The 16,191-nt window shown below is 41.7% G+C and overlaps 1 pseudogene; it reads right to left on the minus strand.

Moving 5' to 3' along the window:
* Nucleotides 1–5,394: 5,394 nt before the first annotated feature.
* The window catches only part of LOC120270329, a 45,156-nt pseudogene continuing 34,359 nt past the window's right edge, over nucleotides 5,395–16,191 (minus strand).

Below are 16,191 nucleotides of genomic sequence, written 5' to 3' on the forward strand. Positions count from 1 at the left end.
TTATCTTTGGATTTCCATGACTTAACTTACTCTTCATAGAAACACTTTGCTTATTCGGTACCTAATACTTGAATCCTAGGGGGAGCATTGCCCGAATACCTCACTTTTACTGATTGAGATCTCCCTCCATTTCACCCTTGCATATTCGTCTCCGGTATTCATTTCTTCGCACATTAGATCACCACAACTTTCTATTTATCATTAGGCTAGAAAGCAGAGAAGAAGTTAGTACTAGTAGCCCTGTTCCCTGTGGATTCGACTACCCACTCACCGGGGTAATTATTACTTCGATACCCGTGCACTTGCAGTTTACACGCATATTTGGACATGTCAGTGTTGCAAAAGAATATGCCAAACAAGAAGGAGGACTCTAGAAGCTTTATCATTTCATGCAACATTGTTAATTTGGGTAAAGAAAAGGCATTGGCGCATTTTGGGGCTAACATCAATGTCATGCCTTATACATTCTTTCAAAAGCTAGGCTTGGGAGAGCCTAGGCCCGTTCGGATGACACTTTAATTAGCGGACTAAACGGTTATACATCAGAGGGGCATCATCAAAGATGTACTTGTGAAAGTTAACAAGTACATATTTCCTGTGGACTTTGTAGTGTTGGATGTCGATGAGGATGTTGATGTTCCTTTAATACCTGGGAGGCCATTCTTGTGCACTTCCAAGGCTATCATTAACATGGACGGTGGGGAATTTACTTTATCAGTTGGTAATAACAAGCTTACATACCGCCTTGCCAAAGCCATGAGACATTCTTTCAACTTTGATGATACTCTTTACTTTCTTGACACTACCGATGAACCAATAGATGAATATGTGAAGAAAATGATATATCCGGACCCGTACGAGGGGTTGCTAGAGCAAGAAGTGGTGAATGAAGTAGTTTTGATGCTTCATATAGAGGACAAGATGCAACCTACCCTAGGGATCATATAGAAGATGATCCAAAAGATGATGCGAGTAAGGAGACACCAGAAGAAGATATGCAAGAATGGAGTAAGGGTGACGAACCCTTATGCGGTAACACACTCGATAACTCCCCCTCTACCTTCAAAAGATTATGTTCATCATGCTTTCAGGTTATGGGTAAGAGGAAAACCTTCATCTATGAGCCCCGTGATATAAGGTCAGGGTACATCAAGCTTTAGTGACATTAAAAAGGCGCTTCTTGGGAGTTAACCCAAGTCTTTACTGTTTTTCTAGGTTTTAGTTTAGTACTTACATGAATAACTACTTGAATGTTGTTGTCTTGATTTTTTTACATACTTTTGCTGTGTTTTTTTCTTGTGAATTATTGGTGTTTTTCATGTGCTTAATTGTGATTGGTGAAGTTTCTTGGTCGTTTGAGCGTGTTTTTTTCATGATTCTCTAGTTAATGCTCCATAGTGTAGGCAGTCTCTAAGTATGTATAAATGTGCACAGATTTTCTACAGAGCCTGCAATTTTTTCCAAGTCATCCAGAGAAGATACACTGACGTGTGGAAATTCCACACGGGCGTGTGTCTTTGTTCAGAGCTCATCCCGAGAGAACACGTGGGCGCAAGTCTACCTTGTGAACGACCTTGAGCGGTCACATGCCCATGGGTAATTTCCACATGGGCGTGTGTTTCTTTGCAGAGCCTTAGAGCTCCATCCTGAGAAGACACAGGGGCGTGTGTCTGCCCTTGTGGATGACCCTATATCTTACACACGGGCGTGGGTAATTTCCACACACCAGTATGAAACTCTGTAGAGAAGTTCTCCTACATCCCGAGAAGACACATGGGAGTGTGAGTGTCCCTGTGAGTAGCCTTGTGAAGATCCACGGTCGTCTAGAATTTCCACACGGGCGTGTGAAACACATAGAGAAATTTCTCGGATGGATAGAGAAGCCGCAGGGGCGTGTAGGTGCCCCTGTGGGTCGAGCACAAGGGTGTGGGAAATTTCCACACCCCCATGTGAATGCATTCAGAGGCAAGATATGCTACCTTGAGAGTACAGAGGGGTGTGTGTTTATCCCTGTGAAGCTCCCCTGTGGAGTCACACGGGCGTGGGTAATTTCCACATGCCTGTGTGTATGTACAAAACTCAAAAGGCAGCAATTTCCTTTATAAATCTATTAAGCCATTTTCATTTTCACACTCCTAATCACTCAAAAAATACATCCTCGCACTCTCCCAACTTCTTACGGTCGATTTACTGGGGTTTTTATTCAAGTATACCAACCGCTTTTCAAGTTTTTTTCATTTTCATCTCGCTCGGTAAACCCTTATTCCTTTTTTCTTCGCCAATCTTGATTTTTTTCGATTAAACTGGTGAACGTTCACCATTTTTATGTTTAAATGGTTGGTGTATGCTTAGAATGATTTCAGAAACAAATTTGTTATGTTTTTCGTGGATTTTTGCATAATGACCATGCGGTTTTCACGGCCCATGAATCAATACGGGCGTGTGGAATTTCCATAAGGTCGTGTGGATTTCTGCAGTATTTCTTTTGAGTTTAGTTGATCAATTTTCTTTTCAATATTTGTAGGTATGGCTCCCAGAACAAAGAAAGCGCCTTGCAAGCACCCCATAGAGCATTCTCCTGAGCCAGAACACATAGAGTTTGCTATTCCCGAGCATCAAGCTCGATTTGAGCGTTTGTTCAAATTGAAGTTTGGATAATCTCGTTTTCCAGATTTGAGCATGCTGAGAGAGGTTTAGCAAGGTGACGAGACTGCCGATGAGATTGAGGAGCTACTTGTAGTGGGTACTGTAGGAGACTATTATCCATTCACGGGCCGGCAATTCGTATGCTCACATTGGAGGTCCTTGCGTCATTTGGACAGCACTTCCTCATGAGCATCTCCCAGTTTTCTGTCTGACTTGGACTGTCTAATGAGGCATTCACGGACACTGATTAGTACGCTTAGTTACTGACCGACTATCCTGGTAGTTTTACCCCTCAGAGAGCATACAAGACTTTATATGGTCGTGGTCAATATGAGCCAGGAGTGTCAAAGGCTACATGCGTTTCCCCACCGAGCTACAGATATATCCAAGCATTCCTGAGCAGGTCAGTGAGCGGCAGCTGTGATAGTACCAGAGTTTTCAGCAGACATGAGCTACTTTACTTACACTCCATGGTACCGAGCGAGCCGCTACATCTGGGGCACATTATGGTAGAGGATCTGAGACACCAGAACCAGTATGCCATGGTCATAATCATCTTTTTAGACCCTTATACTATGAGATTCATCATGGGTATGGGGCTAATGGACGCGATTCGCGGGGCCGAGAAGACGATTGTACCCTCTCCCCTTGGCATAGAGACTATGAGACTGATGGCCATGGTTCGGAGATACAGATTGGGTGTCATTGTGATGATCATACCTGAACCAGAGATAACTTACACGACTGAATATGCGTGTAAGCCACAAGTGTACAGGTGTCGAAGTAATAATACCCGGGTGAGAGGGTAGTCGAATCCACAAGGAATAGTGATTAGAAGCACCAAGATTGCTATTTAACTAGAATCAAAATTTGTTGAAAGTGATATGGAAACAAACTCAATGCAAATGAAAATAAGAAAAGATAAAGGAGGCGCATGTAAAGATAGGGGAGGCAATCGACGATAAATGGGATACCCGGATATTATTCCACCTAGGACAATCATTTCAAGTGCAAAACCCCCTATTATGCTTTCTAACTAATGCATTAATGAGTCATGGAGATACTTTAATACATGGTCCCAAATCTAAGGTCAACCATGCCTAACTCTATACATGTCCCGGAGGAGAAATTGAATAACCTCTTAACCTCGCCCTCGTATAGAATTGCAATGAGTTCTAGGGATTCCAAGTGATAAACCCTATTCCTATGTATAGAGCTAACCCTTTGGTCCAGGTGGAAGGTCCTTAACGACAATTAAGCCCTAGGTGCTAAAATCACTTCAATGCTTCACTCCGTTTTACTCGCAACTAAGCCCCAGCGGAAGGTCATCCCTTAGCCCATTCACTCTTGGAACGTGGAGGTAGGATAGATTACACAGGAGGAGAAAGGGGACGCTCTGCTACCTCTTGACTTACCCTCTCAACCATCTCCAATCTAGCTTTGTCTAACTCTTGTGGTGTGTCACTCACTCATAAGAGTTACCAACAAGAACTCTCAACCCTAGTGTCACTCTAGGGGAGTATTCAAACAATCAAGCATACAAGATTGGAACTCACAATAAACATCAATTAATTGAAAGCATAATAAAGAGATTCAATGAAACAAATACATCGTAGGGTTAACAAATACCCAAGTATCCACTAGGGGTTTAGCTCTCCATAGAGCAAAATACAATAGATCATGAAATCAAAAGTAAAGAGATGCAATCCACGAATGAAAAACCCCCTTGTGTTCATGTCGAAGGTCTTGTGGATAAGCCACGTCTTCTTCAAAGGTCCCCTCGTCAAACCTAGGGTACACCTCGCCGGATTGGTGGTGGCGAAAGCTCCCCTAATAGCTCTCTTTCGAAGGAAACGCGGTGTCGAAGGAAACGCGGTGTGAAAAGATTGAGAAATCGGGGCTGAATCGCGACTTTTAAAGGACTGGAATCGGGCATCCACACCACAGTGTGGATGTTCCACATGCCCATATGGAATTTCTAATTTTCTGAATTTCTGAATTTCCACATGCCAAAAACACTCCCGAATCCACATTCATAGAGGAAACATAAATGGGCACATGTTTATATCATAGATCATGTCGCTTCTTCAATAAACGGGTTCATTGGTGAGGATCTTGCTAACAATGCACAAGTCAGGATACACAAATGTGACTGCCCTTGTACCCCTCCAAATCATTATAATTGCTTCAATACATGGAGGGTGGCACACATTCACGTATCTTTTTGCCCAACTTGTGTCTTCGCGTTTGTTACTTCCATGATTTCATCAAATAGTGCATTCGCGATCTAGTTTTGGCTTCTTTTCTTGAAACATATCTTGACAACCCTACCTGTGTAAAAGAACACAAATACACATGTATTAGCACTTAAACCTGATAAAAGTAATGCTCATTGTCAGGAAAGAACACTTCACATTCTTAACACACAAGCACTTATCAATAGCCGTGGGAGAGAAAGAGATAGTAGAGGGGTCACTGAGCTAGTATTTGAGCCACGGATAGAGCAAATACGAGTGAAGCATCTCCCACAACACAGCAGCCACTGCCCGTGTATATATTCTCTCCCACTTGAGCCCATGATCGATTTGAGAGGCTCGAGAGTGCTGTGGGGCTATTACAGGTAGATTTCATAGAGGTTCATGCCATATAGGTCGCAAACAACACTAAGTTGATGGGGCATCTCGACATATTACAATAGTTACTCGAGCGAGACGTGACCTCACCATTTTTGATGAGACCCGGTACTCCTCAGGCACCACCGTCACTAGCACCATCATCACCGGTTCCAAGAAGCGCCAATTGATCTACCTGCCACTTCACCAGCAATAACAGCAATAGAGCAGACAGCAGATGACACTAACGCTTAATGCGTCTTTATTTTAGTTTCTTTATGTTTTCATATTTTCTTTCTGCATTTATGTTGGACTTGTATTACTCAGAAAGGATCTTCCTTCTGAGTTTATCTTTTATTTTTTGTTGTTAGGAGTTGTATTTCTTTGCTTTATCTATATATATTGTTGAGCTTTACTAAATCCCCTTATGTATACATGCAGATGGTCTTGTGAATATGGAAATTGAGGAATAGTCATAGACACAGTCAATGGGTTTTTCACATAGGCGTCTGTGCTCCAAAACCCATTGGAACTTAACTATCAAGGAATATAGCTCCATTAAATGCACAATTAGGAGTTCAGGAGAGTATTGTTTCAATTGCCCACTTCCACATATATTTTTGATTGCAATACTTTTTATTGTGCTTGCGTGCATACATTGAGGGCAATGTACATCTTAAATGTGGGGGAAGTTCACATTACACATGTTCTTTACATAAGTTTTGGATGAAAATGCTCACGTAGCCAATGGCGGTTCACCTTAGTTGCAATAGTTATATTCTTAAGTTTAGGAGAATTTTTAACATTGCTTGTTCTCATGCTCTAGTTTTTACTTGAATTATTAGGAATTTTTGCCCGATTGACACTTGTTGCACTACTCGCTCATTAAACCCTTTTGGAAACTCAAGTTCGATGTTTAAGGGACTAGTTTAGTTGTTTATTGTTTTAATTTCTTGAAAAAAAAATTATTGACAAGGTCCCCTTGCGTATATCCCGCAAGTGCATGTGTTTGTCGAAGTAATAATCCCGGATGAGCGGGTATCGTATTCTCGCCGAATTGGTGTCGTTGAAAGCTTCCCCAATAACTATATTCCGAAGGAACACGGTTTCGAAAGCCATCGAACCACTCGAAAAGCTAACCAAAGCCTCTCGAAACCCTAGCCACGAGCTCTTCCAAAGTTAGTAAAAAAGATGACAAAAGATGGGAAAAATATCCCCAAAATGGGCTGAAATCACGCCTTAAATAGGGTTGGAATCGGGCAAACACACTTGCATTTGAAATATCCATACGGCCGTATGAATTTGCAGGAACTGATTTTCTATGGCCCATGAACAGTGATTGCTACAGCACTTTCTACAGTAACCGTCAACACTACTCTGCCAAAATAGTCCCGAATCCACACTTTTTATCGAGGCCACATGAATGGGCACACATTCATGTGGTAGATTGCGTTGCTTCTTTAATAAAAGATCACATTGATGAAGATCTGCTAGCATTGTACAAGTTGGAATACTCTAATGTGACTGCCTTTGTGCCTCTCCAAACCATGTAATTGCTTGAGCATGTGGAGGTTGGCATACATTCATGTATCTTTGAGCACAACTTGTATCTTCATATTTGTTTACTCCAAGATTTCATCAACAAAGTGCCTTTATGATCTACTTTGGCTTCTTTCTTCTGTACTTCTCTCCACAACCCTACATGCACAAAAGAACACAAATACACATGTATAAATGACAAAATCTGAGAAAAGTAATGCTCATTGTAAGAAAAGAATACTTCGTATTACTAATACACAAGTACTTATCATTGTACTAGGTTACGTGACTATCGTCCTTGTACTAGACACACCTAGCTTGGAAATGATCCATATACAAATACGTTGTGACCATCGGGTATTTTGTGGCCCTTCAACATTAGGGTTGGACCTAGTTTGTGTTTCAGCCCTAATTAGAAAATTCCGTGCTTGTATTGCAATTATTGGATGATTCGGAAGAAATTTTGAATTAATAGTCATACCAGATTAGTGGTCAATTGTTGTAACCAGAGGGTTGACCTATCTTAGAAATCTCTAGGTCCAAACCACCAATTTCATGTTAGTTCCAGCTTCCTTCTCACTTTAGTAGCCCTATTGGGATCTACATCTGTGACCGTCTTCATCACTTGATTTTTTCCTCTACTTTACCTTGACTATAAACTCTCATCTTAGAATTTTTTCTATTTCTTTGTAGTTGACAACGCCCCTTGCGTGTGACCCGCAAGTGCACGGGTTTGTCGAGTAATAAATTCCCAAGTGAGTGGGGTATCGTACCTACAGGGAGTAGGGAATAAAAATACTTAAAATGCTACTTAACCAAGTGAAGATGAACAATGATTGTGTTTATAAGGTGTAATGTAAATAAGAATAAAAGAAAAAAGAAAGAGAAGCATAAGTAAGTGAGAGATAAGCCAATCGATAGAACTGGGGTACTCGGATGTTGTTCTTCCTAAGATAATCATTTCAAGTGCATAACCAACTATTATGCTTCCTAACTAATGCATTAATGAGTCGTGGAGATCCTACAATACACGGTCCCGAATCTACGGTCGACCATGACTAACTCTACACTATTCCCCGGTGGAGAAATTGAACAATCTCAATACCTCACACTGTATAGAGTTGCATGGAGTTCTATGGATTCCAAGTGATAAACCCTATTCCTATGTGTAGACCTAACCCTTTGGTCCAGGTGGAAGGCCCCTAGTCACAATTAAGCCCGAGATACTAGAGTTCACTTCAATGCTTCACTCTCTCGCTCGCGCAATTAAGCCCCAACGGAGTTCATCCTCTAGCATTTCACTCTATTGTGACCACAATGAACTCGAGGAAATGGAGGTAGGATAAATCACACCGGAGAGGAAAGGGGACGCTCCGCTGCCTCTCGACTCACCTTCTCGGTCCTCTCCAATCTAGCTTTGTCTAACTCTTGTGGTGTGTCACTCACTCACAAGGGTTACCAATGTGAACTCTCAACCCTAGTGTCACTCTAGGGGAGTATTCAATCAATCAAACATTCAAGATTGGAACTCAATTAAAACATCAATTAAGGAAAGCATAATAAAAGTCTTAATAAAACAAATACATCCTAGGGTTCACAAATCAAAGTACCCACTAGGGGGTTTAGCTCTCGATGGAGTAAGATACAATCAATCGTAAAATCGATAGTGAAAACAAGTAGTCCATAGGAAAACCCCCTCGGTAGTCATGTTGATGGTCTTGTAGAGTAGTCTCCTCTCCTCCAAGGTCCCCTTGTCCGGCCTAGGGCATACCTCACCAGATCGATGTCGACGAAAGCTCCACGAAAAACCTTCTTCCAAGTGGAGCGATGTGTCCAAGACGTAGAACCACTCCAAAAGCCTTGCCAATATCTCTTTAAACCCTAGCCGCCAGCCTCTCAAAAGTTGGAGAAGAGATGGAAAGAAAGATGCTGAAATCGGGGTGAATCGCGGTTTTAAAAGGCCTGGAATCGGGTATCCACACGGGCCTGTGGATGTTCAACACGGCCTTGTGGAATTTTCAAACTTCCGTGTGGATTCCCTGGAAATCACATTTTCAGCCGGCTGTAAACAGTACCTACTATAGTAACTTGATACATTGTTTTGCTATAATACCCGGCAGAAACACTCCCGAATCCATGTTTTTCATCAAGGTAACATAAAAGGGCACACGTTTATGCCATAGATCGAATCGCTTCTTCAATAAATGGCCTCATTGGTGAAGATCTTGCTATTAATGCACAAATCGGGATACTTGAATGTGACTGCCTCTATGTCCCTCTAAATCATTGTACTAGCTTGAATACATGGAGGTTAACACACATTCTCGTATCTTGAGCCCAAATTATGTCTTCGCGTTTGTTCCTTCCCAAAATTTCATCAAATAGTGCATTTACGATCTACATTGGCTTCTTTCTTCAACATTCGGCTTCACAACCCTACATGCATAAAAGTAACACAAATGTACAAGTATTAGCACTAAAACCTGATAAAAGTAATTCTCATCAGAAGGAAAGAATACTTCGCATTCTTAACACATAAGCACTTATCAGTAGTTCCGAATACTTCACTCAAATCTACAGGCTAGATGATATGTACTTTGGTAGACATATTTCTCTATATGTTTTACATGCTTTGAGCATCATTTTTACCATAGTTTATGTCTCATATAGTGTATTTGGTGTTCTTTTGTGCAATTAGGTTATGAATGCCTTATAGGAAGAAAAAGAAGCAAAAATAGGTTATAAAGACACATTTTGGGAGTTTTTATGCAACCTAAGATCAAGACACAAGAAAACCTCATGTACATGGAAGTGTGTGCCAACTTCCAAGAGAATTCAAGCCAATTTATGAGTTGGAAGGGCATAAAAGCAACCACACACCTATGTCCCTATTTGTGTGAAGAATGTAAGAGCTTCCAAATGATGATTCGACGATGAAAAGTCTTATAACCTACCATGTGGATGTGTGGCCAACCATGTGGCCTGAAGAGAAGAGTATGCTAGCCTCATTTATAAAGAGTACTATAACAAAACATTATAGCATTTTACTATAGCAGTACCGTATCAAAAATACTATTCACATGACCGTAAGTACACATGACGATGAAAATTCCATTCGGTTGAGTGGGAATTTCTGCAGCTCAAGCAGGTGAGTAAAATCTCACATGATCATTGACACACCCTTTGCGTGTGTACCGCAAGTGCACGGGCTTATCGAAGTAATAATACCCGGGTGAGTTGGTAGTTGTATCGACAAGGAATAGTGAGCAGAAACACAAAGATTTCTATTTAACTAAAATAAAGATGAATCGATAGTGGTGTGAACAAAATCAATGCAAATAGGAACAAGTAAAGAAAAAGGAAATGCAAGTAAATGATACGAGAGGCAATCGATAGAAAGCGGGGCACCCGGACATTGCTCACTCTAGGACTATTGCTTCAAGTGCAACACCGACCATTATGTCTCTCAACTGTTGCTTACTGAGTCATGTAAATCCTAAAACACATGGTCCTAACTATAAGGTCAACAGTGAGTAATCCTACTGACAAGGTCCCCTTGCGTATATCCCGCAAGTGCACGGGTTTGTAGAAGTAATAATCCCGGGTGAGCGGGGTCGAATCCATAGAGAGTAGGGAGTAAAGACACTTAATTTGATTTTAAGCTATGTGGAGTATCAACAATGATAAGTGTGATAATGATTCAATTCTCAACAATTAAAAGCAACAAGTAAGAGAGCAAAAGTAAGGAGGAGGCAAGGTAATCGATAAAGATGGGGTACTCGGATGATGCTTCACCTAGGATAATCGCTTCAAGTGCAAGAACTCTCTATTATGCTTCCTAATCAATGCAATGGTGAGTCATGGAAATCCTTACATACATAGTCCCAAATCTAAGGTCAACTATGCCTAACTCTATTTATGTCCCGGTGGAGAGATTAAATAACCTCTCAACATCGCACTCGAATAAAGTTGAAATGAGCTCTAGGGATTCCAAGTGATAAATCACTTCCAATTTAAAGACCTAACCCTTTGGTCTAGGAGGAAGGTCCCTAGCCACAATTAAGCCGTAGATACTAAGATCCCCTCAACGCTTCACTCCATTGCACGCGCAACTAGGTCCCAGCGGAGGTTCATCCCTTAGACCATTCACTCTATTATAGCCGCAAAGAACTCAAGGAACGGAGGTAGAATCTATCACGTCGGAGTGGAAAGGTGACGCCTACTGCACTCTCGACTCACCCTCTCAACCCTCTCTAACCTAGCTTTTGTCTAACGCTCGTGGTGTGTCACTCACTCACAAGGTTACCAACAAGAACTCTCAACCCTAGTGTCACTCTAGGGGAAATGTTCATACAATCAAGCATTCAAGGTTGAAACTCACAATAAACATCAATTTATTGAAAGCATAATAAAGAAGTTCAAAGAAACGAATACATCCTAGGGTTTACAATCACCCAAGTACCCACTAGGGGTTTAGCTCTCCATGTAGCTAAGTACAATCAAAGAAATTGAATGTAAAAACAATGAATCCATAAAGAAACCCCCTCGATGATCGTGTTGATGGTCTTGCGGAGAGTCCTCTACTCGTCGTCCAAGGATTCCCTCGTCCGGTATATGATACGCCTCGACGGAAGCTCCCCTACCAACCTTCTTCCTCAGGAATGACTATGTCGGAGCCATAGAACCTCTCCAAAACCTTGGCCAATACCCCTCAAACCCCAGCGGAAGCCCTCTCTCAAGTTGGGGAAAAGATGGAGAAAAGAATACCAAAATCGGGGCTGATTCGGCTTTAAATAGGGCTGGAATCGGGCGACTACATGGCCGTGGATGATTCACGCGCCCGTGGGGAATTTCCACACGCCCGTGTGGATTCTCTGAAACTGTCATTTACGGCCAGCTGTGAACAGTAACTGCTACAATGTTTGCTACATTACTATGCCAAAAATACTCCCGAATCCACTTTTCATCGAGGTAACGTAAATGGGCACACGTTTATGCCGTGGATCGCTTTGCTTCTTAAATGACGGATAAGTTGATGGAGATCTTGTTCTATGTGCATAAGTCAGAATGCTTGAGTGTGACTGCCCTTGTGCCCCTCCAAATGGTTGTGCAAACTCAAATACGGGGAGGTTGGCACACACTCTAGCATCTCGGACCCGACTTATATCATCGCGTTTGAACCTTAGCAAGATTTCCTCCAAAATCGGTGCATTGTGATCCACATTGGCTTCTTTCCTTCATAATTGGTTTAACAACCCTACCTGCATAAAAGTAACATAAAAACACACATATTAATGTAAAAACCCGAGAAAAGTAATGCTCAACATAAGGAAAGAATGCTTCACATTCATATCACACAAGCACTTATCAAACTCCCCCACACTTAAGCTTTTGCTTGTCCTCAAGCAAAAATTAAACATTCTGTGCATCAATGAAGAAAATATTGAAAGTGCTTGGCCTTAGGTTCACCAAAGTATACAAAGAGAGCATTCTACAAGTAATTGAAATTTCAACATTAAAAACAAAAAATCAAAGCTCTAGCTTAAAAATTGAATAAAAAAGGACAACAAACCTGAAATCGTGTACGTGTGTGAACTCACTCAAAACAACCCAAGGTACAAGGGACTTATTTATCTACAAAAGTGACAACAATTTTAAAGATGGTAGTAGCTTCACACATCCTCTAAGGTAGCCCTTTCCAAAGCGGACGCTATGGTGGCTTTCACACTTTCGAGGTGGTAGCTCTTTCTACTGGAGTGGTAGCTTTCACTCATCCTATGAGATAGCTCTTTCTCTCATTAGGGCATAGCTAGTATCCGACTTATGAGAGTAGCTTCATACTTCGTAGGTGGTAGCTCTTTCCACCCAATAAGCACAATAAAACTATTTTGTTTCTTTTTCTTTGCATTTTCCATATTTTTTTTTCAGAATTTGCACAAGAAACAACTATAACTAGTCCCTTTAACATCAAACTTGAGTTTCCAATAGAGTTTAAAGAGTGAGTAGTGTAACAAGTATAAATCGGATAAAATTCCTAGAAATTCAAGCAAGAACTAGAGCATGAAAACATTCAATGTTAGAAATTCTCCTAAACTCAAGAATACAATGCTTGCAACTAAGGTGAACCGCCATTGGCTATGTGAGCATATAACAATCAAGGACAATAGAAAAGATGTGTGCACTATGAAACTCCCCCCCACACTTAAGTTGTACATTGTCCCCAATGTACACATGCAAGCTCACTCAAAATATACATCCTTCAAAAGCAAATGTGGGAGAAGCAATCAAAACAATACTCCCCTGACTCCTAGTGTTGCGTTTGATGAAGCTAATTCCATGGGAGTAGTGTTCCGACGGGTTGTGAAGCTCACACGGGCAAGTGCCGAAGCACCTTGGTCGTGCCAATGACAAAGTCTCAATTCCCAAGAAGACAAGACCATCTGCACGCATACATGAGGGGGGTCAGTGAAGCTTAATAAAATAAAAACAACTCGAGTATATAAAAGATAGAGCAATGAATACAACTCAAGACCACAAAATGAAAATAAACTCAGAAGGAAAATCCTTTCGAGTATACCAATCCAAAAATGCGGAAAAATAAAATGCGAAAAAAATAAGAACAAAAAAAGGTAAAAGACGCCTCAAGTGTCGAGTGTCAATAGCTAGTACATCTGTTTCCATTGCTTTGGGTGAAGATGACGTTGGTGCTCGGAAAAATAAATGAAGATTGGCAAAAGAAAAAGAGAAAAGAGAAGCTTACCGACAAAATGAGAATGAAAGACTAGAAAACAGCCGGAAAACTCAATTAACAACCCTCTAAAACAACGGTGAGAGTCCAGGAGAGAGCAAGGATGTGTTCTCAAAACGTATGAGGGTGAAAAGATGAACAAACCCGAAAAGATTTTAAAGAAAGCCTGCGGTTCTTGCATATCTGTAAATCCACACGGGCGTGTGGGAATTACCCACGCATGTGTGCCCGACCCACAGGGGCAGACGCACACCCCTGTGGACTCTCCATGCAACCGAGAAAATTCTCTAAGACACACGCCCGTGAAAAAATTCCATACGGTCGTGGATATTCACAAGCCCAACTCACAGGGGCAAACGCACGCCCCTGTGTCTTCTCGGGATGGAGAGATCCTCTGCAGAGATTCGCACGGGCGTGCAAAAAAATTACCCACGCCCTGTGTGTGGTTCACAGGTTGCCCTACGAGGGCGAGTCCACGCCCTGTGTGCTCTCGGGTTAAACCGCCCAACTCGCGAGAATTCACACGCCTGCGTGGAAATTACCCACGTGCGGTGAGGTCACATGGTCGCTCATCTGGGGTAGCCCTGCGCCCTGTGCCTTCTCTCGATGAGCTCGCGATGTAAATCCAGCGCGTGCGGAAATTCCACACGCCTGCGTGTTTTCTCCGGATGCCTTTAGAAAAATTCTGCGAGCTCGCAGAAAATTTTTTAACATGTTTACACACTCAGAGCCTGCCCTAATATGTATGTTTTTACCAGTGAAAAACATGAGAAATAGCTCAAATGACCAAAACTTCACCAAAACACATGAAAGCACAAGATAAAACCAACGGTCGACAATGATTGCTTCCCCGAAAGTGTACGGGATCGCCAATTTATACCTCGCGTGAAGACGCGAGGATCGTATTCCACGGGGCTAAGGATCTCCTATTACTCCTTCTCGAGCTATTATCTAGCCTAAGATCTCAAATGATGGATTTTTACTCTACTAAATGTAGTTAAAGCTAAAACAAGATTATGACCAAATTAGAGAGAACAAGCAATAAGCAAGCAAGAAAATCAATGAGATGCAAAGGCCTATGGATGAGGATCCCCTTGAGGGGTTATCATGCAACATGGATGATGATCTAAAGATGTAAGGGTAAAATGGACCATGAGATTCCAAGATTAGAACAACCCCAATTTCTCGGCGATTGAACCCTAATCCCATACAAACATAGATAGGAATTTCTCCCAAATCTATATCCCTACGATTGCATTAAGTACGAGGAAATCTCACTTAGGAGTAAACCTACTCTTCTTCGGAGTAAACCTACATGGAGGGCTACCAAACACCCAATTTCTCGGCGTGATGATACAAGTATCCCCTTGTAATCCATTCATGATCTAATACATGCGAGCAAGTCACATCTACATGCATCACTCATAAAAGAGCTACGGATTTCTCCTTAGTGTAGCACTTAGCATGAAAACAATGGATTAGATCTCAAAATTACCCAAGCATAGAATTAACAAGTTATCATCCAACATACATGATAAAACCCCCCAAGGTTCACCAACACCCGGTGGCCTTGGGGGTCTAGTGTGTCATCATCCCACAATAAGCAATACAACCAAGAAAAACATGAAACAAAAGCATACATGACACTCCCTTGATGAAATGGTGAAGGAGGAGGTGAAGAATGTGCCGAATGATGCTTTCCCCGCCAAAGGAGTGCCAAATGACGCTTCCTCTAGCCGTGGATCTCCTTCCTTCAAATCGTGGTAGATCTCCCCTTGAATGATGTTGCCTTCTTGCCTTGAGAATCTTGGACCTTGGGCTTGGATGATCTTCTAGCTTCCTTGCCCTACTTCTCCTCCCCAAGGTCGCCCAAAAACTCCCAAGTAATCTCCCCAAAGTCGGCCAAGAAAAAGTCCAGCCAAAAGTTCTCTTTTCTGCCCTAAAAGTTGTTATTTATACCCCCCGAAGCATACAGGTCGTATGGGGGTCGTATAGCACACAAAAACCCTAGATTCGCGATCCATACGGGGTGCATACAGCACCCATCCTGGGTAGTATGGAAATCTGGGTAGATACTCCAAATCAATCTGCTGCTACAGTGCATATGGCCCCATACTGGGTAGTATTGGGGTAGTATGAAATTCCTGTTTTCTTCTCTTTTTGCCCAAATGATATCTTCTTGTTCTCCATGGCTTCCTTATGCCCTACAAAACAAATAGTAGACGATTAAGCATAAAATGGGCATCAAACCTCACAAAATACATGCAAAGTGAATACGATATATACATAAAAACATCTACATTTAGACACTTATCACACAAGAAAAGCATAGCAATGGCATATAAGAATTAAAACACCAACACTCAAGCTCTTATTCATGCAAACACTAAACTAAAAACTAGGAAAACAGTAATTGCTTTGGTTGCCTCCCAAAAAGCGCTTGTTTTACGTCACTTAGCTTGACGTACCTCTTCCTTACCTTATGGGGGCTTGAAAAGAGTGTGTTCCTCCCTACTAGATATTGCATAGCTACTTCCTTTAAACCAAAAATCTACTTACCGCGGTGGAATATTTGTTGGAGAGTCCAACCATCTTACCTTTGGCCTCCATGGAAACAATTTGGGTTGGGAATTGTCCAAGCTTAGC

This window comes from Dioscorea cayenensis, chromosome 10 (assembly GCF_009730915.1).
Source record: "Dioscorea cayenensis subsp. rotundata cultivar TDr96_F1 chromosome 10, TDr96_F1_v2_PseudoChromosome.rev07_lg8_w22 25.fasta, whole genome shotgun sequence".
In the NCBI taxonomy this organism is placed as follows: domain Eukaryota; kingdom Viridiplantae; phylum Streptophyta; class Magnoliopsida; order Dioscoreales; family Dioscoreaceae; genus Dioscorea; species Dioscorea cayenensis.